We start from the raw sequence: 26,349 nt of genomic DNA, 5'->3' as shown, positions 1-26,349 counted from the left end.
TCCTTTTTAAATGTCTATTATAGGTAAAGCCTAGTAAGATAAGGAGCTACTAACCAAATCTAATATCCCTTTGACAGTGACAGTAATCTGACTTTGGAGTAAATACCAGAAAAAAGCACATTACCACTGATCACAATAATTTCCATGACAATATAGAGTTTGTGATAAAATATAATAACATAAGTATTTATTTTTACAGCATCAATTGTATATATTTAACGTAGCAGAGGTTTCCTTGAGAAACCCTTACTTTTCCAAATCCAGCCTTAAACATGTATGAATTACTTCCAGATTTTTCTGTTTTGCTAGGTAATGATTCCCCTCATTTGTATTTGATAAAGTAAATGTGATAAATGCAAAGGGGCTTAATTATTATGGAATCCATTTCACTGTGATGATCTGTGGTTGTCAAGATTCAATCTAGTCTTAAATGTTAATAAGGCCCCCATCTACAGAAAATTCTAAGTGAAGGAAGTTTGAGCTAGAATGTGAGGAGAAGATTATGGTAGTTAATAGAAATAAAGTAGAATTTGAATTATTTTTATGTGTGCGTGCTCATTTTTGTATTCGAATTTTTTCAAAATTGATTGTTTTTAGTACTAAGAATGGAAATTTATGATGTTGGAAAGGAGAGGAACCTGAACCTCCTAGGTTCAACCTCCACGCTAGTACCAACAATGAATGGCAAGTGTGTTGGTCTCAGCAAGGAAATTACACTCACCTTCTCCATCTCTCCTACTTTATCCTTCTCTAAAGAAGGATGCTAATTGTGGGGCATGAATAAAAATGAAACACGAATGTAGAAGATGGAGCTTTTGGTGTGAGTGGGGAGAACTAACTCAGTCTCTCTCTCCCCGTCTCTTTCTTTTACTTTCTCTTTTCCCTTCTCTCCTGAATTGTCAGTGTAATGTTTGGATTTCAGGGGTTGCTTCTCTCTAGGTATTGCTTTATGCAATAAGATGTGTCTGGATCTGCCTCCTGCTCATCAGAGACCTTGCTTTGGAAATACCTAAGAATATGAGCATTACTAGGACTTTGCTCAAGATTTCATGGGAAACTTACTTCACTTTATCCATTTACCGTTGGATTTATTTTCTAAATAATGTTTATTACTGAAGTAAGAGGATCATAGGCAGCATTTGCCAAGTGTGATATAAACAAAATAACACAAAAGAAAACTTTCATTAAAGAGTCTCCAACCTAATGCACCTTTAGGTTGCCTCAGGTAGTTTTCCCAAAAAATACTTTCATAAATATATTTACAAATATATCCTTATGTGCTAATGTGCTATAGCAACTATTTCTGTTGTAGTGTGATTCATAGAATTGGAATTTACTAATAAATAGGTAAGTATGTTTAAAATTTTGAATATCTCTAAGCTGACTTCAATTTATTTAATTATTAATATTATTTTGCCAATTGCACTGCGCTACAATGTTTGAGAAACTTAGAAAATTTCTTTGACAAAATCTGGACATATTTTAGAGAAGAGAAACAGCACAGACCACAAATCTGCCATCTAGTGTGCCACATAGTTTTGGTCTCCATATGTTACATTTTATACCAAAATAAATAATCATATTCACACTCAGCCTTTAGGATAGAAAGAGTCCATTAGAGATCTAAATTGAAATTGTGATTATGTGTGAAATTATTTTGTATTTGTTGTCAGGGATGTGACATTATAATTCCGTGCTTAGTATGATTTCCTCGAAATGTTCTGAATTATTACCTTGTACATACTAAGAAACATGCATCATAATAGGGTATACCTAAGATTTTTTTAAAAAATGAAAGCTAAGGTATAGCTGCTGAATAAAATTGACCTTTCTTTTCTCTTTCTCTAAATTTCAACATAATATGAAATTCAGAAAATATTTACATTTGCTAAAGATATAGGATTTGTATCATTTATTTGTTTATTCAGTTAATAATTTGTTATAATCATTATCGATTCTAAACTATACTAAATATTGAGAACTCAGAGAAAAGAGAACATCTCTACTGCTTAGGAGTGCATAGCACGTTTATTAACCAAAGTAGCTTCAATACAATGAGTAGAAAGTTTAGATGACGAAATCAGAGAAAAGGGGTTCTTACTCTGCCTCACAAGGCATCAGGCAAATGATGTATTAGAATTATCCAGTTAGATAACGGTAGAAAAATCACCTCATAGAGAAAACACAAGGTGTAGAAAGGTATTAAGATTTGAGAGAGACAAATGAATGCTTGAGGAACTTCACATAAAGGTATACAAAATGCTTCGAACTGTACAAAGCAGTAAGTCATTGCTTACTAAATATTTTTTACTGTTATCACCATCATTATCATTATGTAAGTTGTAGTAGTATTTATTTAATCTTCCCCCAAAATACTGTGTATCAAAAACATTTTATAACCATTTCACAAATGAGAAAACTGAGGCACAAACATTAGGTAACTTTTTCAAAGTCGCATCACTGATGAGTGGGGAGAGGGGATAAGAACTCAGGCTGTGAGTGGCTCCACTTCAGGACTCATAGAGAAAAGTTATTGGAAATGCAACAGTTTATGAAATAAGTTACAAACAAATGTCAGGACATTAGCCTTTAGATCATAGAAGTTTCTGAAAGGTATCATGCATAGCAGTGTATGGTCTAATATGTACTGCCATGTGGAGTACCTACTGATGTAGGGGCCAAAAGAGTCAGGCAGATCAGATCAGATTGCTATTGCAGCAATCCAAGGGAGAATTCATGAGGGTCTGAACTAAGAAAAGGACTATAGCAAAGAACGAGTAGATTTCAGAGATATATAAATTTAATTGATGAGAATTGAGATTGCATGTAGAAAGTGGAAACCATTAACTGAGCTGGAGAATTTGAAACTGGAAAATGTCTTATCTTTCAAAGAAATGGGAATGCTTATTCCTAGAGCACATTGTATTTCAATTCAAAATGCATTCTCCATCATTTTTCACTGATTATGTTCCAGAAACTAATTGCTTCTTAAGGGTTAATGTAAGTGGTAAGATAGACACCATAATTAATATTTAAGAGTCAAACTTACATTTGGTTTCAGGAAAAAGCACATGTTTAATCCAATTGAGATTCCTGTATAACTGTAAAGTCAGTCAAAATAAACAATTTTACAGAGATTTTTGTTTGTTTATTCTAGTCAAAATTGTTTTGTTCTGGGTGTTTTGACGCTATCCAACACACTTCTAGGTGACAATCTGAAGATTTGCTAAACAAGATAAAATCACTGATCTTACATTTTGTTCCCCATAGAGTCTTTATTTTACATTAGTAAAAGCCTTGTTCACAATTCAGATTCTAATTTAGAACCAAGTAGAGTTCTATACTTTGGTCTCCAAATCACTTTAAACCTGACATTCTCTAGATATCTTTATGGTAAAGTTTGTGAGACTTGTTTCGACAGTTTTCTTCCAATCATAGTCATAAAAATTGTATTTTTTGTGTCTACAAATAAGTGACTTAAATATACATGGAAACAAGTCTTAATTCTTAGTTCCATATTGCATTGATTTTCCTATAATGTTCTGTTGATGTTTAAAACACATATTAAAACAGTTGCATTATCATTATTTTTCATCAGTCTACTTGAATATTTCATTGCCAAATACACTAATAAAAACAAACTATTGAGCAATAAAATAGTAATATTGAATATCTGGATATTTAAATCTGAGAAAATTTTTTTTTGAGTTTGGAAAAAGTCTGCATTCTTCATTTTTTAAGAAACTACATTTGTATAAAAAAATTCCTCCTTCATTTAGCATTACATATGTATATATACATATATAATAGTATATCTATTAGCACTTCAACATTGTTGAAAGGTGAGGCAAATATGGGAATTAAAATGAGACCCAATTTTCTGATTTTCTTCTTAATAAACACTAAGGCAAATACACACAGCCTCAAAAATCATATATAATAAGAAACACAATTTTAGAACAATTGATCGAATATTTAAAGATTAGAGAATCTTTATTTTAAGCAAATCAGATGGTTCAGGAAACTTCTCCAGGAGGCCTTGAACAGACTCATTCTCTCCTCTTTCTCACTTGTAATTCTCAAGGATAACTGTAGAATGTGCTGAGAATGTAATGTCTTGAGATAGGAAGACAACTCACTGGAACAGCCCTGGCTCTGCTTCAGGGCCCTCTAGCAGCAGAATGTCCTTCAGTGTTTGGTCCAGTGTTTCATGTTTCACCTGGGGAATATAACCCAGGGTAGGCTGCCCTTTCAGGGTTCCTCATCTGTGATCCAGGCAAGGCACATTCAATCAAGTCTCCAAATGCCTCAAGCAGCTTCCCTGGCCTTGGAGAACAAGCTCGCCCTGAATCCTCTGTTTCTGTTGTCTCTTGCTGCGTATCCGGAAGAAATACATTTGTTTCATGTAACTTCCTGCCTATGTGTTCTCTATCACTAGACTCAGGTAAGTTGGTAACCAGTGCACAGTGAACTTGCTTCATGTCACTTTGAAGCAGTGAACTTGCTTCATGTCATTTTGAATAAAGGAACTATAAATAAAATACATGTCTATAATTAGACATAGATATTAAATACATATATATTTAATTATATATATGGTTACATATACATGTATAATTACATGTAACTTTACATATTTATATAAAACATTTATTATAAATGTAAATATTTAATATATTATATATTTAATTATCTTGAATGAATATTATTAAACCATAGCAGTGATCATAGTGCATTATTATCAATGAGTTACTCATCTGTTTCTCTCCCAGAATATAATAACATTATTAGTATCAAGGACTAGAATTTGCTGTCTTTGGCTTTGGATCATCAGTGATGGGCAAAGGTATTGATACACAACAAGCACGAAAAATATTTTCTAGTAAGCACTCAAACGTGCAGGATTGAAAGTGTAACACTTCAAGAAAAAAACCTGGTGAGGCTCATTTTTACTATTATGGTCCGTGTAGATAAGTTCATAAATGTTGAAGAATAACCAAATCGATGTGCAGTAGAGGAAAACAATGGATGGCTGATGATTCAAAGTCTTAATTACTTGTTCACTAAAAAAAAAATTATAATTGATAACAGCATATTATATCTTATCGAAGAGTAAATAATAAATATGTAAATATTTATGTGTATTGCTTTATAATCCTCTGTTTCTAAAAGCATACAGCCAGAAGTTCATTTAAAAAATTTATTGGGCTTGGCAGCAACATGGTTGACTAAAAGTAGGAAGTGTGCGCGGCTATCATGGAGAGGAGACAGAGTGGTGAATAAAAACAGATCTTCAAGTGGATTGTCCAGGAAGGCACCTTGGGATTCATCAAAGAAGCAATGACGACACAAGGAGAGCAGAGAGGAGCAGGGCAAAACAGCCGTCAACTTGAGATTGGTCCAAAACCAAGGGAGGCCCCACTGCAGGGAAAGAGTGAGTGATCAAGAGTCCCCAGGGCCCCACGCTTCTGCCATTGACCTTTGCAATCCTGGGCATGGGAGATCCTCTCTGAACCCCCGTTCCCCATAGCCTCCATAGAGACGGAGCCTCCAGAGCTGCTGCTCAGGCCCCCATGGAGCCCCCAGATCCTTGAATCCCTGAGAACCTTGGTGCCAGCTGCCATAACCACATCAACTAGGAAGGCAGGACTCTGACATGCCTCCAGGATAGGGGCCACATCCCCAGTGCTGAAGAGAAGATGAACTGCAGGCTTTGCCTCTGCTGTACCTCATTAGGCAAAGCCCACTGGCCTGGGACCCCAGCGCAGCCAGCCTGAAAGACCTGGACACTTGCTGATCATGGCTGTTTATTTTTCCGGGGCAGAGTTCTAAGAGGTAACTAATAGACCTGCCATGATTGCTGCTGCAGTGACACCCCCACTCCCCATGTACCTTCCCCAACCCTTCTCCCTACTGCCCTCAGGCTACAGAGGGACTAAAGAGCCCAAAACTGTCTCAGGCCTACAGCACACCACGGCTACCAGAAGGAAAAGTGGCCAGAATATTTTCCACACTGTTCCCAGCCCCTGCTAGTCGTCCTCACAAGGAAGGGCCTCCCATCCTGGGCCCCAAGTGCAGCCACCCTACCCCTGTCTGTTCACTTCAGCGGGTGGCAGCTCTGCATTTCTCTAGGGTGGGGTTCCTGGAGATAACTGACAGGCTCTCTGCTATTGCTGCTACAGTGATACCTGCCCTTGCTGCCCCCCGGCTAGGGAGAAAACAAAGATGCTGATTGCTCTCCTCACACCTCCAGCATGCTACAACCATCCTACAGAGACGAGGCAAAACTGTCTTTTCCCTGAGTCGCACTACTTGCTGCTCTTCATCCAGCAGAGTCCCGGCTTGAGCCGGCAGCACAGCCATGCCACCCCTGGCTGAACATTCCGTTGGTAGTGGCTCTGCATTTCTCTGGAGTAGAGCTCCCAGCGACAAATTACAGTCCCTGTACCGCTACCATGGCTGTGGTACCTGCCCTTGCTGCCACTAGGCTGGGGAAAGAAAAAAGAGCTTGGGTGCTTTACACTTCCAGCATGCCACAGCTGCCTTACAGAGAGGAGCTCAGACTGTCTTCCTCCTGAGCCCCCTGCTTTTCACCAGGCAGGGACCCCACCTTGAGCCTATAACACAGCCACTCCACCCACAGCTGATCATTCCAGTTATCAGTGACTCTGTGTTTCTCTGGGGTGGAGCTCCCAGAGGCAAGGGCCAGGCCCTGTGTCATTGCCACTGCCAAGGTCTCTGCCCATGCTGTCTCCAAGCTAGGGAGGGAACAAAAAACCTGAGCTTGCTCCAGGGATGCAGGGTGCAGCCTGGTAGTGCCAAGCCATGATCTTTGACCAGAACTTGAGTCAAAGAAGAACCCACACCCTCAGAGCACTGAAAGGGAGCATGGCCTGCAAAGATGAAGCAACACAAGGGAGTCACGTGGCTGATTAAGAGCCTGTCTACCAGCCATTACTCTTCAGCATCGTCTACCAGATCTCAGCCCAAACTACAACGCCAAAAATACTTCGCTAATATATCCCTCTGTGAAATCAAGGGTAAGAAATCGGCCACAAATACAGACACTGCACAAAACCTTGGCCCTTTGAAAACATCCAGAAATGAGGCCAACGGATCATACTCAAATTAGGCCACGGTAAAAGGAACATCAGCCCACAAAGACAAGAAAGAAGCAGTACAAGAACTACAGCAACTCTAAAAGCCGGAGTGTCTTCTCACTTCTCAACAATCTCGCTAGCTCCCAAGTAATGGTTCTTCACAAGGCTGAAACGGCTGAAATCGCTGTCAGGAATTTCAGAATCAGAATGACAATGAAGATAATCGAGATTCAGGAGAAAGTTAAAACTAAATCCAAGGAATATAAGGAAACTGATAAAATGATACAAGAGCTGAATGATTAAACAGCCATTTTAAGAAGGGAAACAAAGTGATCTGTCAGTGCTAAAAAACTCACTACAATGATTTTATAATATAATTGGAACTACTAACAGCAGAATAAACTAAGCTGAGAATGCAATCTCAGAGTTTCGAGACCAGTTCTTTGAATCAATTCAGACAAAAATAAAGAAAAAAAGAATTTTAAACAATGAACAAAACCTCCAAGAAATATGGGATTTTTTTTTTTGAGATAGAGTCTCGCTCTGTCGCCCTGGCTGGAGTGCAGTGGCACGATCTGGGCTCACTGCAACCTCCGCCTCCCGGCTTCACGCCACTCACCTGCTTCAGCCTCCTGAGTAGTTGGGACTACAGGCGCTCAGCACCATGCCCGGCTAATTTTTTTTATTTTTAGTAGAGACGGGGTTTCATCATGTTAACCAGGATGGTCTCGATCTCCTGACCTCGTGATCTGCCCGCCTCAGCCTCCCAAAGTGCTGGGATTACGTGAGCCACTGCTCCTGGCCCCAGAAATATGGGAGTATGTAGAGACGAAATCTGTTACTCTTTGCATTCCTGAAAGGGAGGGAGGGCAAGAAACTATTCCAAAATTTATAAGGAACTGAAAAAGAGCTCAAATAGCCAAAGCAATTCTAAACAAGATAACAAAGCCAGAGGCATCAAACTACCCGACTTCAAACTACACTACAAGCTTACAGTACCCAAAAGAACATGGTACTGGTACCAAAATAGACACATAGACCAATGGAACAGAATAGATAGCCCAGAAATAATGCCACACACCTACAACTACCTGCTCTTTAACAAAGCTGACAATAACAAGCAATGAAAAAGTAACTCCTTATTAATAAATGGTGCTGGGATAAATGGCTAGACATATGCAGAAGAATTAAACTGGACCCCTATTATTCACCATGTAAAAAAATATACTCAAGATGAATTAAAGACTTAAAAGTAAAACCTAAAAATAGGAAATCCCATCTGAACATTGGCCCTAGCAAAGATTTCATGATGAACACTCCAAAAGCAATTGCAACAAAAATGGACAAGTGGAATCTAATTAAACTAAAGAGATTTTGCATAGCAAAATAAACTATCAATAGAGTAAACAGACAACCTACAGAATGGAAAAAGTATTTGCAAACTATGCATCTGACAAAGATCTAATATCTAGCATCTGTAAAGAACTTAAATTAACAATCAAAAAACAAACAAACCACATTAATAATTTTCTTAAGGACATGAACAAGATACTTCTCAAATAAAAAACAATAAACAAAAAACAAACTATGCAGTCAATAAGCATATGAAAAAATGTTCGGCACCACTAATCATTAGAGAAATGTAAATCAAAACCATGATGAGATGCCATCATACACCAGTAAGAATGACTATTATTAAAAAGTCAAAAAATAACAGATGCTGGCTAGGTTGTAGAGAAAATGAAATACTTACACACTGTTGGTGGGAATGTGAATTAGTTCAGCAACTGTGAACTGTGGAAAGCAGTTTGGAGATTTTTCAAAGAAAACAGAACTACCATTCAACCCAGAAATCCATTACTGGGTATATATCCAAAGGAAAATAAATTTTTCTATCAAAAAGACACATGTACTTGTATGTTCATTGCAGTGCCATTCACAATAGTAGACACATAAACTCAACCTAGGTGTTCATCAACAGTGGACGGAATAAAGAAAATTTAGTACATATACATCATGGAATGCTATTCAGTCATATAAAAGAATGAAATTGTGTACTGGCTGGAGTCAATTATCCTAAGTGAATTAACACAGGCACAGAAAATGAAATACTGAGCATTGCCACTTATAAGTAGGAGCTAAACATTGAGTAGACAAAGACACAAAGAAGTGAATGGTAGACACCAGGGCCTACTTGAGAGTGGAGTGTGGGAAGAGGTAAAGGATGAAAAAGTTACCTGTTGGGTACTGTGCTCACTACCTGGGTGAGGAAATAATCTATACACCACATCCCTACAACATACAATTTATTCATGTAACAAACCTGCACATGTACCCTTGAACAAAAGAAAGAAAAAAATAAGTAATGAAAAAAATTTAAACAAACTTATTAACAACAAAATTTTTTTAAAAAACAGTAATTATGGCTGGGCGTGGTGGCTCACATCTGTAATCCCAGCACTTTGGGAGGTTAAGGTAGGCGGATCATGAGGTCAGGAGATTGAGACTATGCTGGCAAACACGGTGAAACCCAGTCTCTACTAAAAATACAAAAAATTAGCTGGGCATGGTGGTGGGCACCTGTAGTCCCAGCTACTCAGAAGGCTGAGGCAGGAGAATGGTGTGAACCTGGGAGGCGGAGCTTGCAGTGAGCCAAGATTGCGCCACTGCACTCCAACCTGGGTGACAGAGCGAGAGTACTCTGTCTCAAAAAAAATAAAAATATAAAAAAAAGAATAATAATTATTATTATTATCACCAAGGAATGACTATTTTTATTTTAACATAAATATAATAAGAAGTAATTTAAATAGAATATTTTAAGATGATTTAAATAAATTATACGTATGTTAGAGGCTTATTGCACAGAGATTAAATGTGCAGCCTCCACAGATAAACACAAGACCAAATCTTGGCCCAATTGGGAAAGCTCTAGAGACTCTTATAACTCAGGAACTCCTGTTGGGTAAGCTGAAGCTGTTATTGTGCTTGCATTGAAACTTGACCTCCTGTGCCTTTGCTTCTGTTTTCTCTTCCCCTCCTTTCCGCAGGTGCTGATCCCTAGAGCACTCATTAATGACCATACTGCATGCCAAATTTAACTCAGAGTTTGCTTTTTAAAGAACCAAATCTGTGACAGTTGGTATTAGACATGGTCTGATTCAGAAGGTGACAGGGCAAAATCAGAAGGTGCATAATTTGCTGTGTATTTGGCAATAAGAAATTTATCACTGGTTGTTGGTAGAGCACAGATGCCCCGTGGAATAAGGTCCCACTGTCAAATCTTATTGGCAGTTGAGACAATATACCTTTGGTAAAAAAAACATGGTAGGAAGGGCCATTATAAAATGAGGGACACTGATACCATCAGGCATAATGGGATGCCCCCACCCCTGAAAATGTTCAGGAAGCTTCAGAATTTAGGTGATACCAATTATAATAATACGTGATAAGATCCAATTGACCATGGAGGGTGGAGCTGATCTACATAATATTAATAAGTTACACAATATTGATCCCCACAGTACTTCCCCAAATGAACCAGGACAATCTACATGAATTAACTGTCTGTAAAGAGAGTGGAATGTTCTAAATATCTTGTTTGGAATGGAGACAAGAGCAGGAAAAAGATCAAAGCATCTAGTCTTTGGAACAAGTCATCCTGTCACTTTCACTAGATAATCCATCAAACTCTACAGTATTAGAGGTATCAGTGGCAGGAAAAATATGTGGTATGTAGTTTACAGTAAGCCCCAGTAAGACAATCACAACAGAGAACCTTAAGGTTTTCGATTAAAATGATGCCATCTGTATCTGAGATTTAAACACATTTTAACAAATAACTCTCAGCAGTCCTGGTAGAGATGGAATACCCAACCATGGAATGTCAAGTGACCATGTAGCTAAAATTGCCTTTCATTAGCTGGGTTCTATCAAACATCAGATAATGACTCTGGGTGGACCCAGCAACAACTCACTGAAAGATGAATCAAGTACAAGTAGGGCTAGGGGAACAAGAAAGCTGAACAATCAGGTAAGTCAAACTACTAGGTCACCTACTGCTATAATGTCAGTACCTCTCTCTTTCAGCTCAAACTTATGGGTGCATGTGGATTCATCATGGCTAGTTGATAAGAAAGAGAACTCCCAACTTTGTTAATGAATTAACTGGTCAGCCTGGTACTTGGATAGAAGCCATAAATGGAAGGCAGATCCACCAGTGACAAGAAATAATTTTCTCTAAGGGCACCTGGGTTACCTTATTTACCTTTAATGAGAATGAACTTGAGTTCAGGAAATAAATGAACTCATGGCCAATGGCAAAAGGCTTCGTTGTTTGGTCAGGTTCCTTGAAGAATAATATTGAAAATTTGGAACAGAGAGAACTAGAGTAGCAACTTGTGAATGGGTAAATTAGTGGGCACAAATTAAGAAGAACTTCACATTACATGTTAATCACCTTCAGAAAGCACATGCTATGGGGAAAATATATTGAATGACCAAATATAAATGACTCAAGCCTATTGAAAATTAGCCAGGGTCTTGTGTAATCCAACCCCAAATTGGCACAATTAATTCGTAAACATCATAGCCAAAGTGGAAGTAACAGGGGATCCAGTGCCAGGGATAATCTACCTACCGCTGCCACTTAATACCCAAACTGTGAACCCAAAGAACAGCATGGAGTCTTTAATATTGCACCACCCCTCACTCAGCCAGTGTCAACTAAGTTAGTACACTGAATTTATTCTACTTGGAGAGTCAGTTTTGTTGCTGTTTTCTATTTTTGTGACTGACGATGTTTGGTTATGTTTTTACCTTTTATTTATAAGAATAGACCCATTGTTTAGGTATTAGTTTTTCTTTTCTTCCTGAAGAACCTCAGAAAACACCAACATGCATGTATTACAGGGTGCTTGATTCACAGCACAAAATGTGACATGACAGGGAAGCCACATAACAGGGGAATCACTTAACAGAAAAAGTGGTATGAGAGTGAGAAATTTTGCCTAGGGTCCACTGTATCACATGCCTCACCATCCATAAGCAGCCAGCTTTAGAATGGGCTGTAAAGTACAGATAGAGAGCTTAGAGGCAGTACTTCAAGTGAATATAATCATTCTCCAGGATGCAATATAAACTATGAAGCAAATCCCATTATATGATGTTCTGTCAATATTAAAAAATAAATGCATGGATCCTGAAACTGAGGGATTGAAGCAAATGACCCCATTTATTATCATTTCCAGTGACCCATTTGTGGAATATGTGTTTTCTGTCTCTTAAAACCTAGGTTCTGCCATTTTGGAGTTCCCATTGAGATAATACCACAAGATAGAGAGCCTCATATGAATACTCCCTGGGCATTTTGGACTCTATTATGTGTTTAAGTCCCTTTTCAAATTAATACGTTGCACTCCTAACCCCTAATATCTTAGAATGTGACTTCACTTGGAGATAGGTTTGGTTTTGTTTTTCCAGAGAAAATCAAGTTAAGATGAGATCACTGGGGTGGGCACTAATCCAATATAGCCAGTGCCCTTCTAAAAAGGGGAAATTTGCACACATATATACAAACAGAAGGGACATTTGAAAATGAAGACAGAGATCTGGGTGATGCATCTACAAGCCATGGATTGTCAAGGATGACCAATAAACCACAAGAAGGTAGGGGAAAGGCATAGAACAAATTCTTTACCACTAGTCCTAGAATAAGCCAATACTGCTAACACCTTGATCTTGAAATTCTAACTTCTAGAACTCAGACAATAAATTTCCATTATTTCAAACACCCATGTTGTGCTACTTTGTTGCTGAATTTCTGGCAAACTAATGTAGGTTCCTTGTTTAAAGGAACTAGCCAGCAAGAATGGAACTTACCACTTGGGGAATTGCATTTAACTCCCATTATCAGGAGAGGGTAGGGCTGATGTTACAAATGGAGGAAGAGAGGAATATGTCTGACAGCCAGGTAATTCAACTGGGTGTGTTTTGATAGTCCTTTACTTAATTTTGATAGAAATAAACAAAGGCAAGAATCCCTGACTTTGATGATTGATGAAGGTGTGGCCGTGCCACTGGATCAAGCCACTGAGCAGAGAAGAGGTGCTAGATAAGGGTGAAGAAAATTTCATATCAATAGTGGGGAAGAGAGATGGCAATAATTAGCTGTGGCTCAAAGACCAGAATCAGTAATTCTGGTCAATCCAAAAACCTTCCTCTTCTAAGTTTTCCCTAGTAAGATAGATCTCCCAGACTTCTAGAAGTCCTGAGCCTAGAATTTATATTAAAAAGTAGTTTCAAACGACCAAAGGGAGGACTGTGATTGCTCTCTGAGTTTACTCGGTTTACCATGAAGACCTCAATCAATTGAAAACTTTTGTTCCTACTGCTGGGACTGCTGTCTGCTAATGGATATCAACTATCAGTACCTTCAAGGATTGCCTCAGCCACTGAGAATCAAAGGTCTTGGCAAGTTCATAACCCTTTCAGAGCTGACTCCCATCCAATAACTGATACATGATATAAAGACCTGCCAATCTTAGCCTAAATAAGGAAAAATATGAAAAGTCATTATAACTCCCGAGCCCTGGGTAAGGTTGGTTGTAGTTCTAGTTCTGTTGTTGCAGGTTAGGCCTGTATTACACCTCAACTTATCTCTCTGCCAATAACATCTTCTTCGTCTCCTTTCTAGGGGTTTTAACCTTAAGGTTTCTTTAAGAGCATTCTGCATGCTAATCTCCATCTCACAGTCTGCTTCCTGTGGAGTCCAATCTTTGCACCTACCTCATTGGGTGCTTACAAGAATTAAATGATAGGATGTATGTAAAACATTGAACTTATTGACACTAGGTAATAGTCACTGCTTGAATGCACAGTTCAAAAACATGAAATTAAAATATCGTTGGAGGAGGAAGAGCAAAATGGCTGAAAAGAAGTTTCCACTGATCATCTTCCCAGGAGGAACAAACTATATACACAAGAAAGCACATTTCCAAAAATGAAAAATCAGGTGAGTGATCACAGTACCTGGCTTTAACTTCATATCATTGAAAGAAACATGAAAGAGAGTAGGAAAAACAGTCTTGAATTACCAATGTCACCCCTCCTCCATTTCCCAGCAGTGGCCACATGACAGAGAGAATCTGTTGGCATGGGGAAGGGAGAGTGCAGAGATTGTGGGACTTCACATTGAAAGTCAGTGCTGACCTGTTACAATGGAAAGAAATAACAGGCAGAACTCAGCCAGTGCCCATGAAGAGAGCATTTAGACCAATCTTACCCATTGTATATCCCAACAATCAGAAGTTGAGTTTTGACAAGCCTTGCCACTGTGGGCTAAAGGGCTCTGGGCTCATAAATAAACTTGAAAGGTAGTGTAGGCCACAAGGACTGTAACTCCTAGGCAACTCCTAGTGCTGTGTTGTTCTGGGAGCCAGTGGACGTGGGGAACATATGACCCAGTGAGACACTAGCCAGGATAGCCAACTCCAGGGTGCACAGCTCGGAGTTTCAAAAGAAACTCCTTCCTTCGAATGGAGGAGAGGAGAGGGAAGAGTAAAGAGGACTTTGTCTTGCAATTTGGATACCAGCTCAGCCACAGTAGGATAGGGCACCAGGCTGGGTCCTGAGGCACCCTTTCTAGGCCTTAGCTCCTAGATAATATGACCTTATATTTGGCAAAACCTAAAGATTCACCAAAAAACTATTAGAGATGATAAACAAATATAGTAAATTTGTAGGATACTAAGTTATACAAAAAAAGTAGCATTTCTATATGCCAGCAGGGAATAATCTGAAAAAGCAATAAAAAAAGTAGTCCCATTTATAATAGCTACAAATATAATGAAATACATAGAAATTAAGCAAAAAATTGAAAGATCTCTACAATGAAAACTATAAAAAAAAGGAAAGAAACACAAGAGGACAGAAAAAATGGGAAGATATTCTACGCTCATGGATTGAAAGAATTAATATTGTTAAAATGTCTATATTATCCAAAGCATTAGACAGATTCAATGCAATTCATATCAAAATATCAGTATTATTTCTATTCAGAAATATAAAAAACAATCCTAAAATTTGTATGGACCCGCAAAAGACCCACAATAGCCAAAGCTATCCTGAGCAGAAAGAACAAAACTGGAGAAATCACATTATCTGACTTCAAATTGTATTACAGAGCTATAGTAAACAAAACAGTATGTTACTGGCATAAAAACAGATACGTAGACCAATAGAACAGATTAGAGTACCCAGAAACAAATCCGTGTATTTACAATAAACTGATTTTTGACAAATATGCCATGAACATACGTACAGGAAAGGTCAGCCTCTTCAACAACTGGTGCTGAAAATAAACTGGATGTTCATATACAGAAGAATAAAACTAGACCCCTATCTCTCATCTATACAAAAATGAAATCAAAGTGGATTAAAGACTTAAACCTAAGACCTCAAACAATGAAACTACTAAAAGAAAACACTAGAGGAACATCCTAGGTCATTAAACTGGGCAAAGATTTATTGAATAATACCCCATTAAACACAGGTGCCCAAAACAAAAATGAACAAATGAGATCACATAAGTTAACAAGTTTCTGCACAGCAAAAAAAAAAAAGAAAAAAAAAAAATCAACAATGTGAAGAGACAGTCCATAGAATGGGAGAGAATATTTGCAAACTATCCATCTCACAAGAGATTAACAATCATAATATATAAGGAGCTTAAACCACTCCATAGGAATAAATCTAATAATCTAATTAAAAAGTGGGCTAAAGACCTGAATAGGTATTTCTCAAAGAAAGACTAAAAGTTGCAAGTAGGTATATAGAAAGGTACTCAACATCACCGGCCATCAGAGAAATACAAATCACAACATGAAATATTTATTATATCACCCCAGATACAATGACTTTTATCTAAAAGACTATAACCAATGCTAGCAAGTATCTGGAGAAAAGGGAACCCTTGCACACTGTTCACAGAAATGTCAATTAGTATAACCACTATGAAGAACAGTTTGGAATTTCCTCAAATATTAAAAACAGACCTGCCATATGATCCAGCAATCCCACTGCTGGCTATATATCCAAAGGAAAGGAAATCATTTTTCAAAGAGATATCTTGACTACCATGATTAATGCAGCATGAGTTACAATAGCCAAGATTTGAAAGAACCTAAGTGTCCAACAGACAAATGGTTAAAGAAACTGTGGCACATATATGCAATGAAGTACTATTCAGCTATAAAAAGGAATCCTATCATTTGCAACAACATGGATGGAACAGGAGGTCGTTATATTAAATGAAGTAAGCCATGCACAAAATGACAAATTTTGCATGTTCTCACTTATTTGTGGGAGCTAAAAATTAAATGAATTAATGGAGATAGAGAGTAGAATGATAGTTACCAGAGGCTGAGAAGGGTAATGGAGGGATGGTGGGAAAGTGGGAATGGTTAATGGGTACAAAAATAGTTACAAATAATAAATAAGGTTCGATATTTGATAGTATAGCAGGGTGACAATAGTAACAATTTAATTGTACATTTAAAAACAACTAAAAGAATATAATTGGATTGTTTGTAACACAAATGATAAATGCCTGAGGGAGTGGTGTGATTATTTCACATTTTATGCCCGTGTCAAAGTATTTCATGTACCCACAAATATATGCACTTAATATGTACCCACAAAAATTAAAAATTACAAAAATTATTGTTTTATGTTATATCAATAAATGAACATCATTTTGTCCTGTATCCAATGTTGTCATTTGGGAAGTGTGTGTACATGTGTGTGTGTGCACGTATGTGGGTGTGTGTTTCTTGCAGCCTTTGATTCAAGATTTTCATTTTAGATTGAAAAAATTATGTGTATCATTCAGGGAAATCACCTTATAAAACATAGTGGAAAAATCATGCTATTCCATAAGACTGCAGAGTATAAAAGTCATGTGAGATACACATACTGATTAATACCTTTTTTTTCTTGTTCCAAAATGTGACAGGGATGGGGGTTTAAATAGGTTTGTGATACTTGATTTTATTTTTTCCAATTCTGCTAGTATTATTGTAGTAAATTCACAGGACTAGACACTAGGAACATTATGCAGATTTATGTTTTCGATCTTGCTGTAATTTCAGGATAGCCATGAAGCTTATGTTAGAACTAAAATAGCACATTTATTTTACTATACTGCAATTGAGTAATTGTAACATTTCTTAAAAGTTAAGCTATTTATTCTCTAATATTGTTTCTGCTGGCTGGGTGGAAAATTGTTCATATTCTTGTTCACAGAGAGTATGCAATAACTTATTTGGCGATGGCCTTTTGAAGTTACTTACACTAATAACATATGATTATTACCCATCTGTTTCTTTCTAAATAAGGTATTCTGGATACCTTGAAGCCAGAACTCAGCTCATACTTCTGTTTTTGTTCCTTTCTTCTATTTGTCGTTGTACCTTCCTTGCTTCTTTTATAATTTTTAAATGAACATCTTTTATTAGAAATTTCACTTAATTCTTAGATTACAAGTGTTTTTGAATATATGAGATAAGGGCACAGGATATCAGGATATTTGACTTTTGGGGGGTGCAGAAATGAGTCACAAGATAGGTACCCTAGTACGGCTTAACTCATGCCCCATTGCACATGCGGGAAGGACAATGGAATACAGCCAAGAAAGAACAAAGAGTATCTGTAGAAATCTAGGGACTGAATGAGTAGACATACTCAAAGGGACACAGTACATCAGTTATCACAGGAAGGCTCTACAGAAGTCATTAAATAAGACATCAGTTTTAAGCATCTGCTAAGTTCAATGGGAGTAAAGTCCCTTTATAATGGTGCGATGGTTAATTTTATGTGTCAACTTTGGTGGTGTTTTTTGATGAGATTAACATTTAAATTAATGCACATTGAAGCAGATTCCCTTCCACAATGTGCATGGGCATTATTTAGTAAGTAGAAGGCCTAAGTAGAACAAAACCACTGGCCTTTCTGAAAAAAATGAAATTTTCCAGAGACTACCTTCAAAACAAATTTGCAACATCAACTCTCCTCGATTTACAGCCTGATAAACCACACTGCAGATTTTGGACTTCCCAGTCTCCATAGTCATGTAAGCCAATTCCTTATATGTATATACAGTTGACCGTTGAACAATGCACGCGTTGGAGGTGGTGATGCCCACGCAGTCAAAAAATCTGTGTATAACTTTTGAATGCCCCTAAACTCAACTACTGATAGCCTATTGATGACCCAGAGCCTTATTGAAAACACAAATAATATATTAACACATATTTTGTATGTTATATGTATTGTATATGGCATTCTAACAATAAAGTAAGCTAGAGAAAAGAAAATTATAAGACAGAGAAAATATATTTACTATTCATTAAGTGAAAGTAGATAGTCATAAATGTTTATATCCTCATTGTCATATTTGAGGAGGCTGAGGAGTAGGAAGAGGAGGGGTCTTGTTATCTCAAGGTTGTCAGAGGCAGAGGAAAATCCATGTATGAGTAGACTCACACAGTTCAAACCCATGTTGTCCACTGTATATATGCATGTGTGCATGTGTGTATACACACACATATATATTTATGGACATACAAACACACATATATACACACATATATCTACATACACACGTATGTGTGTGTGTGTATATATATTATATATCTTATAGGTCCTTTTTCTCTGGAGAACACTGAGTAATATAAACAATATCTTGTCAATAAAGCAGAGTTTTTTTCTTCCCTTTTTTCTTGCATGTGTCAGTACTGAAGAGGTCACTGATAGCCATGAGCTACTGAGAGAAGAAGTGAATGAGAGAGAACTAGTTGGCTACAATCTTTTGTCTAGAAGAAGGTGCCAAATTCAAAACCAGTCCTAGTCATAGAGGTGGGAGAAGTCTTGATCTTAATAGAATATTAAAATGTTAATCAATGTAGGATTCGATGACTTCTCAATGGAGATATTTACAGCAAAAATTAAACATAAGATATTTTATTATCTAAAGCAAACAGAGAAATTATGGAATCTGCCACAGAGGTTTTATGCAATAACAGAGGAGATTTTTTTTTCTGTAATGAATACATTTTAAAGAGTAGTACAATACAAAATTAAAGTTATTTGATCACTTTCCACAAGTTTACCTCTTTAGTACATTTATCAGAAGTACTTAGAAGACAGGATCAATTGCTTCTAGGTGAGTAAGTAGGGAGAGAAATGATGATCTGAATAGTATGTCATTGGTTTCTTAAGTGAATATGATATTATTAATAGAGAAGTTTTGAGAAAAATATAAGTTCAAGTTTCTAGATGCACATGTTTAAAATATAGGTAGATATCAAAACAGAGACGCCAATTAGCATAAAAGAAAAACACAAATCTAGTTTTTCCAACTTACACTTTTCAAACTGAATTTTAAATTCGTTTCCTTTCATCTTCTCATCATTGATTCAGAAACATTTTTCCTATTATTCTATTTTCTGCCTTAGGAAAGTGCTTCCATTTATTGATGAACCAGAGCTGAAAAACCCCAAGTAAAGATCTCAGTAAAGGGTTATTGTTGTTGCGATTATTTTTGTTGTTGGTTTTTTTTTTTCATGGTGAGATTTTCTTAAAAAAAGTTTTGGTAATAGACATAGAAAATGATCTGAAAAATAATAAAGGAAAAGAAGAAACCTATTATAAAATGCTCAAATAAAAAAATGAATCAAGAGAGGAAGGCCAATCCATTCTCCCTAGGACTGTGATCAAGATGGGAAAATCACAAAAAAATAAGCTGTTTATGTATGTATTTATTATTTTTAACTTCTCTATTTGCATCACTGTATTATTTCTTCTGCCCTGTTTCCCTTGATTGATAAAAACAGAAAATAGCAATTAAACAGCGTTTGTCTTTCCTATCATAAATCTATATAAAAGTATGTGTGTGTGCATGTTAGTAACTGACAATTCAATTATTTTCACTGTAACTAAAATTATATTTTTTCTAGAACATTTTTAATTCATATTTTCAAATTTATTGTTAGAAAGGGTTTACATGCTCATCTCTTTTTGAATATTTTAACATTGTTATTATGATGTAACTGATATGTGAAAACAAATCTGCAGCATCAATTCTTCTAGATTTCCAGGGTGCTGGATTTCCAGCCTGCACACATTTAAGGCATTTAATAAGTTTGCCTTATATATATTCCAATGAAACCATCACCAAAGTTAGATAATGAACATTTTGATTACTCCAAAAGTTTGATGGTGTCTCTTTGTAATCCTCTCCCTTTAATCTCAGTTCACTAATTCCTCCTCCTCATCCTTCCCACTTACTTGTTTGCTATCACAATGGATTAGTTTTCACTTTCTAAAATTTAATATAAATAGAACAATCATGTGTGCAATTTTACTGGTCTGGTTTCTTTCACTTGGCATAATTATTCTGAATACATTCGTCTTGTAGTATATATCAATAGTCTGTCCCTTTGTATTGCTGAACAGTGTCCCATTGTGTAGATGTTCCAGAGGCTGTCTGTCCATTCACCTGTTGATATTGCTTCCACTTTGAGGCTATTACAAATGAAGCCACTACAATCATTCTTATGTAATTCTTTGTATAAACATGTGCCTTGGTTTCTCTTCGGTAAATACAGTTGACCCTTGAACAGCACGAGTTTGAAAGGTGCAGGTCTACTTTTACATGGATTTTCTTCTGCCTCTGCTAGCTCTGAGACAGCAAAACCAATCCCTTCTCTCCCTCCTTTCCGTCTCTCCTCTTTTTCAGCCTACTCAACCTACTCAAAGTGAAGATGACAAAGATGAAGACATTTACTGCTTTTACCTAATGAATAGGACATAGATTTTCTCTTTCTTATTATTTCCTTAATAACATACTCTTTTCTCTAGCTTAGTTTATTGTAAGAGTACAGCATACTATATATATACCTTACAAAATATCTGTTAATTTACCACTTACCTTATTGGTAAGGCTTTCAGTTAACAGTAGGCCTTTAATAGTTAAGTTCTGGGGGGAGTCAAAGATTGTATATGAATTTTGAACTGCTCAGGGTGTTGGCACCCTTAAGCCCAGCATTGTTCAAGGGTAAACTGTACCTAGGAGTGAAATAGATGGATTATCTGGTAGGTGTATGAATAACTTTTTAAAAAACTGCTGAAATATTTCCTAAAGCGATCCTACCACCTTACATTTCTTCCAGTACTATATCAGAGTTTCAGTTTCTCTACATCCTCACCAAAACTTGGTATGGTCAGTTTTTATTTTCTGGCTATTCCAATAGGTATGCAGTGGTATGTCATTATGATTTCAAATGGTATTTCCCTAATGATCAGTGATGCTAAGCATCTTTTCATGTGCTTATGTGCTATCCACATATTTTCTTCGGTAAAGTGTCTGTTCCTATACTTTGTCCATTTTTAATTGGGTTGTTCGTTTTTCTTACGGAGTTTTTAAATGTACTTTACATATCCTGGAAATAAGCCCTTTACCAGATAATAATTTTTGCAAAATTTTCATTCAGTCTATGGCTTGCGTTTTCTTGTCTTACCTGGGTCTTTCAATAATGATAAGCTGTTAATATTGATGGAGTCCATTTTATCAATTTGTTCTTTCATGGACTTTTTTTTTTTTTTTTTTTACTTTAAGTTCTGGAATACATGCTCAGAACATGCAGGTTTGTTACATGGGTATATATGTGCATGGACTATTTTTGTAGTTTTATGTCTAAGAAATCATTGTCTAGCTCAAAGTCATCATTTTTCACCTATACTTTCTAATAAAAATTTTACAGTTGTCTTAGGTTTTATGTTTAAGTCTACAATCCATTTTGAGTTAATTGTACAGAATCCAAAGAATGTAATAAACTCACCTATATATCTTACTACTTTTGAACATTTTGATTATGACAGTCCTATATAATTTTTTCATATTTATTGTGCTTCATGTTGCTTAAGTCTCAATAATCTATAGCTTTATATTTTGCTTCAAATAAAAAAGTATTTCTTCAAATATCTTTGTCTCTTCTACTTTTTAAATTTTGTTTTTACTTTGTGTTTCAATTTCAAATTGCATTTATTAATATGTCTTCAAATGCACTAATCTTTTCTTTTGAAATGTTTACATATATTATTTCCCATTTTACAGGACAAATTGTTACAAAAGCAATCCTTTCTCTACTGAATTGCCTTTACACTTATATCAAAAAAATTAGTTCTTCATATGTATGCATGATATTATTTGAGGTTCTCCATTGCATTCCATTGATCTTTTATCTATATTTGTTACAATACCACATTGTCTTAGTGTTGTTGCCTTATGATGACATGTGAAATCAGGTGGTATTAACTCTACCACTTTGATTTTTTTTTCAAAATTGTTTTGGCTATTCTAGGTCCATCAAATTTCCATATTAGTTTTATAATCAGTTTATTGATGTCTATAAAAAAACCTGTTTGGATTTTGATTAGAATTTTATTTAATTTGTACATCAATTTTAGAAGTATATCTCAATACTATTAAGTCTTCCAACTTAAGAATTCTATATAAATGTATACTGTGCATGTATGTGTGTGTATATGTATATGATATATATTTATATATAATTTTAGGTCTTTAATTTCTCTCAGCAATATTGCATAGATTTTTAGTGTACATATATAAAGAACTTTCAAATCTTTTGTCAAAGTCAACCTTATATATTTGTATGCTTTTTTGAATGGTATTTATACATTTAATTTGCAATATTCATTATTAATAGGTAGAAATGCAATTGATTTCACTTATATATCTTGTATCTTGAAACTTTGCTGTACTCACTCATTTGCTATAGTAGCTTTTTGGTAGATCTAATTGGGTTTTCTGCGTACATAATCATGGGGTCTGAAAATTGAGACAGTTTATTCCCTCTTTACCATTTAGATATCTTTTTACTTCTTTTTTGTACCTTATTGTTCAAGTTAGAACATCTAGTACAAATTGAATAGAAGTGATGAGAGCAGACATCCTTGTCTTGTTCCTGATTTTAAAAGCAAAGACTTCAGTACTTTAAATATGTTACATTATTTTTTCACTTGTCTTTGTTTCTAAAAAGAAATCTGTTTTCTTTATCTTTGCTCTTTTGTATATAATGTCTTTTTTTCTCTGGCTCACATTAAGCTTTTCTCTTCCTTACTGCTTTTGAACATTTTGATTTTGACAGTCCTATATAATTTTTTCATGTTTATTATGCTTCATGTTCTTTAAGCTTCTATGATCTGTAACTTCATAGTTTCAAATTTTAAAAATTGCCATTATTCCTTCAAACATTTTTCTGTCTTCCACTTTTAAAATTTTCTTTTACTTTGTGTTTTAATTTAATATTCTTTTCATTAATACATTTTCAAATGCACTAAGCTTTTCTTTTGCAATGTCTAATAATCATTTCTTCCCACCCAATGAGTATTTCCTCACAGACATCGTGGGTTTCTTATCTAGAACTTTAAGTTGGCATATCTATAGCTATATCTGTATAGCTTGCTATGTAGCTATGTATCTAGCTAGGTGGCTATTATCTGTCTATATATCCATATCTCTACTTAACTTTTTGAGCATATGGGATGCAGTTGGAATAACTATTTTGATGTCTTGGTCTGTTAATTCTAACATTTTAGAGCTCTGGTTGATTTTGATTAATTGACATTTTACCCTTATAATTAGTCATATTTCACTACTTCCTTCAAGCCTGATAATTTTTGAAAGGATGCCAGGCACTGTATGTTTTGCCTTCTTGAGTGCTGAAAGTTTTTTATTGCAATAAACATTCTAAAATTCAGGGATTCAGTTAAGTCACTTGGAAATAGCTTGATACCTTTGTGTCTGCTTTTAAGATATGTTAGCCAGAACCAATGCAGCATTCAGTCTAGGATGAATTATTTCACACGAATTAGGCAAGATCCTTTTCCTACTCTATCTAGTGACATGAATCATGAGTTTGTCCAATTTAGCTGGTGGAAACAGGAACTAATCTTGGTCCTGTTGGAGTACCTGGCATTTTTGCCTCTAATCCTTTCAGGTGGTGATTCTCTCTTAGCCTTATGTAGTTGCCTCATATGCATTCCTTTGAACTAAGCTGCATACTTCCCGACACTCCTCTGCAGTTCCTAAGAGTTTCTCTCTGTATATGTGTGCACAGCTCTCTCCTATCTAATAATCCTGAGAACACTAGCTACCCTGACTGTTCTGAGCTCTCAGCAGTGTCCCCTCACCTCAGGGAGCCCACTGAGATCTGCTGGGTTTCCCCTCTTTGCTAGTGCCTGTAAACGCTCTTAAAACACTAAGCTGGGGCAATCATAGAGCACAATTTGATTGCTTCTTGTCTCTCAGGGATTACAGTCCTTTATTGCCTGGTATCCAGTTCATGGAAATGTTTGTTCAAATCACTGGGCTTCCAGTTTCCAGTCTGGAAAGGCGCTTAGAAGTCACCACTCCAATCTACCAACAAGGAAAATGCTGAGCAAATTTTTTTAAAGTAGCAACTTTCCTTAAATCCATTAGAGAAGCAAGGTCATAAGACAAACCACCATTAGACAGATACAGACAATCATATGTATGTGCCGATACAGACAATCATAACTTATTGAAGCAGAAATCCATGAGCAAAAATTTCCATGGGAAACAGCTGGGAATGTCTAACTGTAATGAACAAATTTCTAGAGAATCAATGTCAACAAATCTGAGAGTTAAACCTCCAAGGAGCCCTAGTCACAGAGAGGTTCCACACTTTCTTAAGTTTTTACCTCTGGGAGCTCTACTAGGTTCTCACAATGAATATGAAAAAAAAAAAAAAGTCATGTTTTCAACAGGAAAAAAAGAAATTAATCATGTTAAAATATTTCTGAGCATTCTGCTCTTCTTAACAAGCTCTGGCCTCAGGAGAAATTATTTTCCAGTGTCCAACCTGCTAGGGTTTTACTAGAGCCTAACCTACCTGAGTGAAGGGAAATAGCCAGCTATAGCAGTCTCTAGCCTTCCATGTGTGGTAAGTATAATAGCCAACTCCAGCCCCTTTTAGCCATTCTGTCCCATCTAAAGGGAGGTGGTGACTGAGGAGCACTATTAACATTCACAATCCAGGGACATCGGCTCACTGAAAAGTTCAGACCTAATTATAGGAACATAGAACACTTTCCCTCTTTCCATACCTTATACCACATTATTAAAGGGTTATTTTCAAATTTCTTTCATGTAGTACATTATGTGCAGATTTTAAGAAAAAATTACAAGGCATAATAAAAGGCAAAAAAAACAAAAAACAAAAAAAAAACACGCACAGTTTGAAGAAACTGAACAAGAATCAAAGCCAGAATAAGAAATGGCCATGATGTTGGAATTATTAGGTCAGAAATTTAAAACAACTGTAATTAAAATGCTAAATGCTCAAATGGAAAAAGTAGACAACGTGAAAAAACAGACGGAAAGCGTACGCAGGGAAATGAAATAAAAAATATGCTAGGGACCAAAAATATTGTAATAGAAATAAAGAAATTCGCCTTTGATGAGCTAATTAGAAGACTGGGTATGATTGATGAAAATAATCTCTCAGATTGAGAATATGACAATAGAAATTTCCAAAACTGAAAGGCAAAGAGAAAAAGAAAGACTGAAAAATGAGAAACAGTATATCCAAGAACTGTGGGCCAACGACAAAAAGTGTCGCTGAGAGAACCCTAACACATAATTGGAATACCAGAAGAGGAAGACAGGAAGAGATAAATGGAAGCAATATTTGAAGTAAATATGAATTTCCCAAAATTAATGTCAACAACCACACATTCAGAAATCTCAGAGAACACCAAATGAGATGAATATAAAACAAACAACCTACAACTAGTCATATCATATTCATGAAAAATAAAACAATTTTGAAAGAAGACAGCGGAGGGAAAAAAATGGGGAAAAAAAAAGAAATGGGGAAAGGATTCCCTATTTTATAAATGGTGCTGGGAAAACTGGCTAGCCATAAGTAGAAAGCTGAAACTGAATCCCTTCCTTACTCCTTACACAAAAATTAATTCAAGATGGATTAGAGACTTAAATGTTAGACCTAAAACCATAAAAAACCTAGAAGAAAACCTAGGCAATACCATTCAGGACACAGGCATGGGCAAGGACTTCATGTCTAAAACACCAAAAGCAATGGCAACAAAAGCCAAAATTGGCAAATGGGATCTAATTGAACTAAAG

The sequence above is a fragment of the Mandrillus leucophaeus genome, unplaced genomic scaffold, assembly GCF_000951045.1.
Source record: "Mandrillus leucophaeus isolate KB7577 unplaced genomic scaffold, Mleu.le_1.0 Scaffold44, whole genome shotgun sequence".
Classification (NCBI taxonomy): domain Eukaryota; kingdom Metazoa; phylum Chordata; class Mammalia; order Primates; family Cercopithecidae; genus Mandrillus; species Mandrillus leucophaeus.
Note: the sequence above shows the minus strand (reverse complement) of the source record.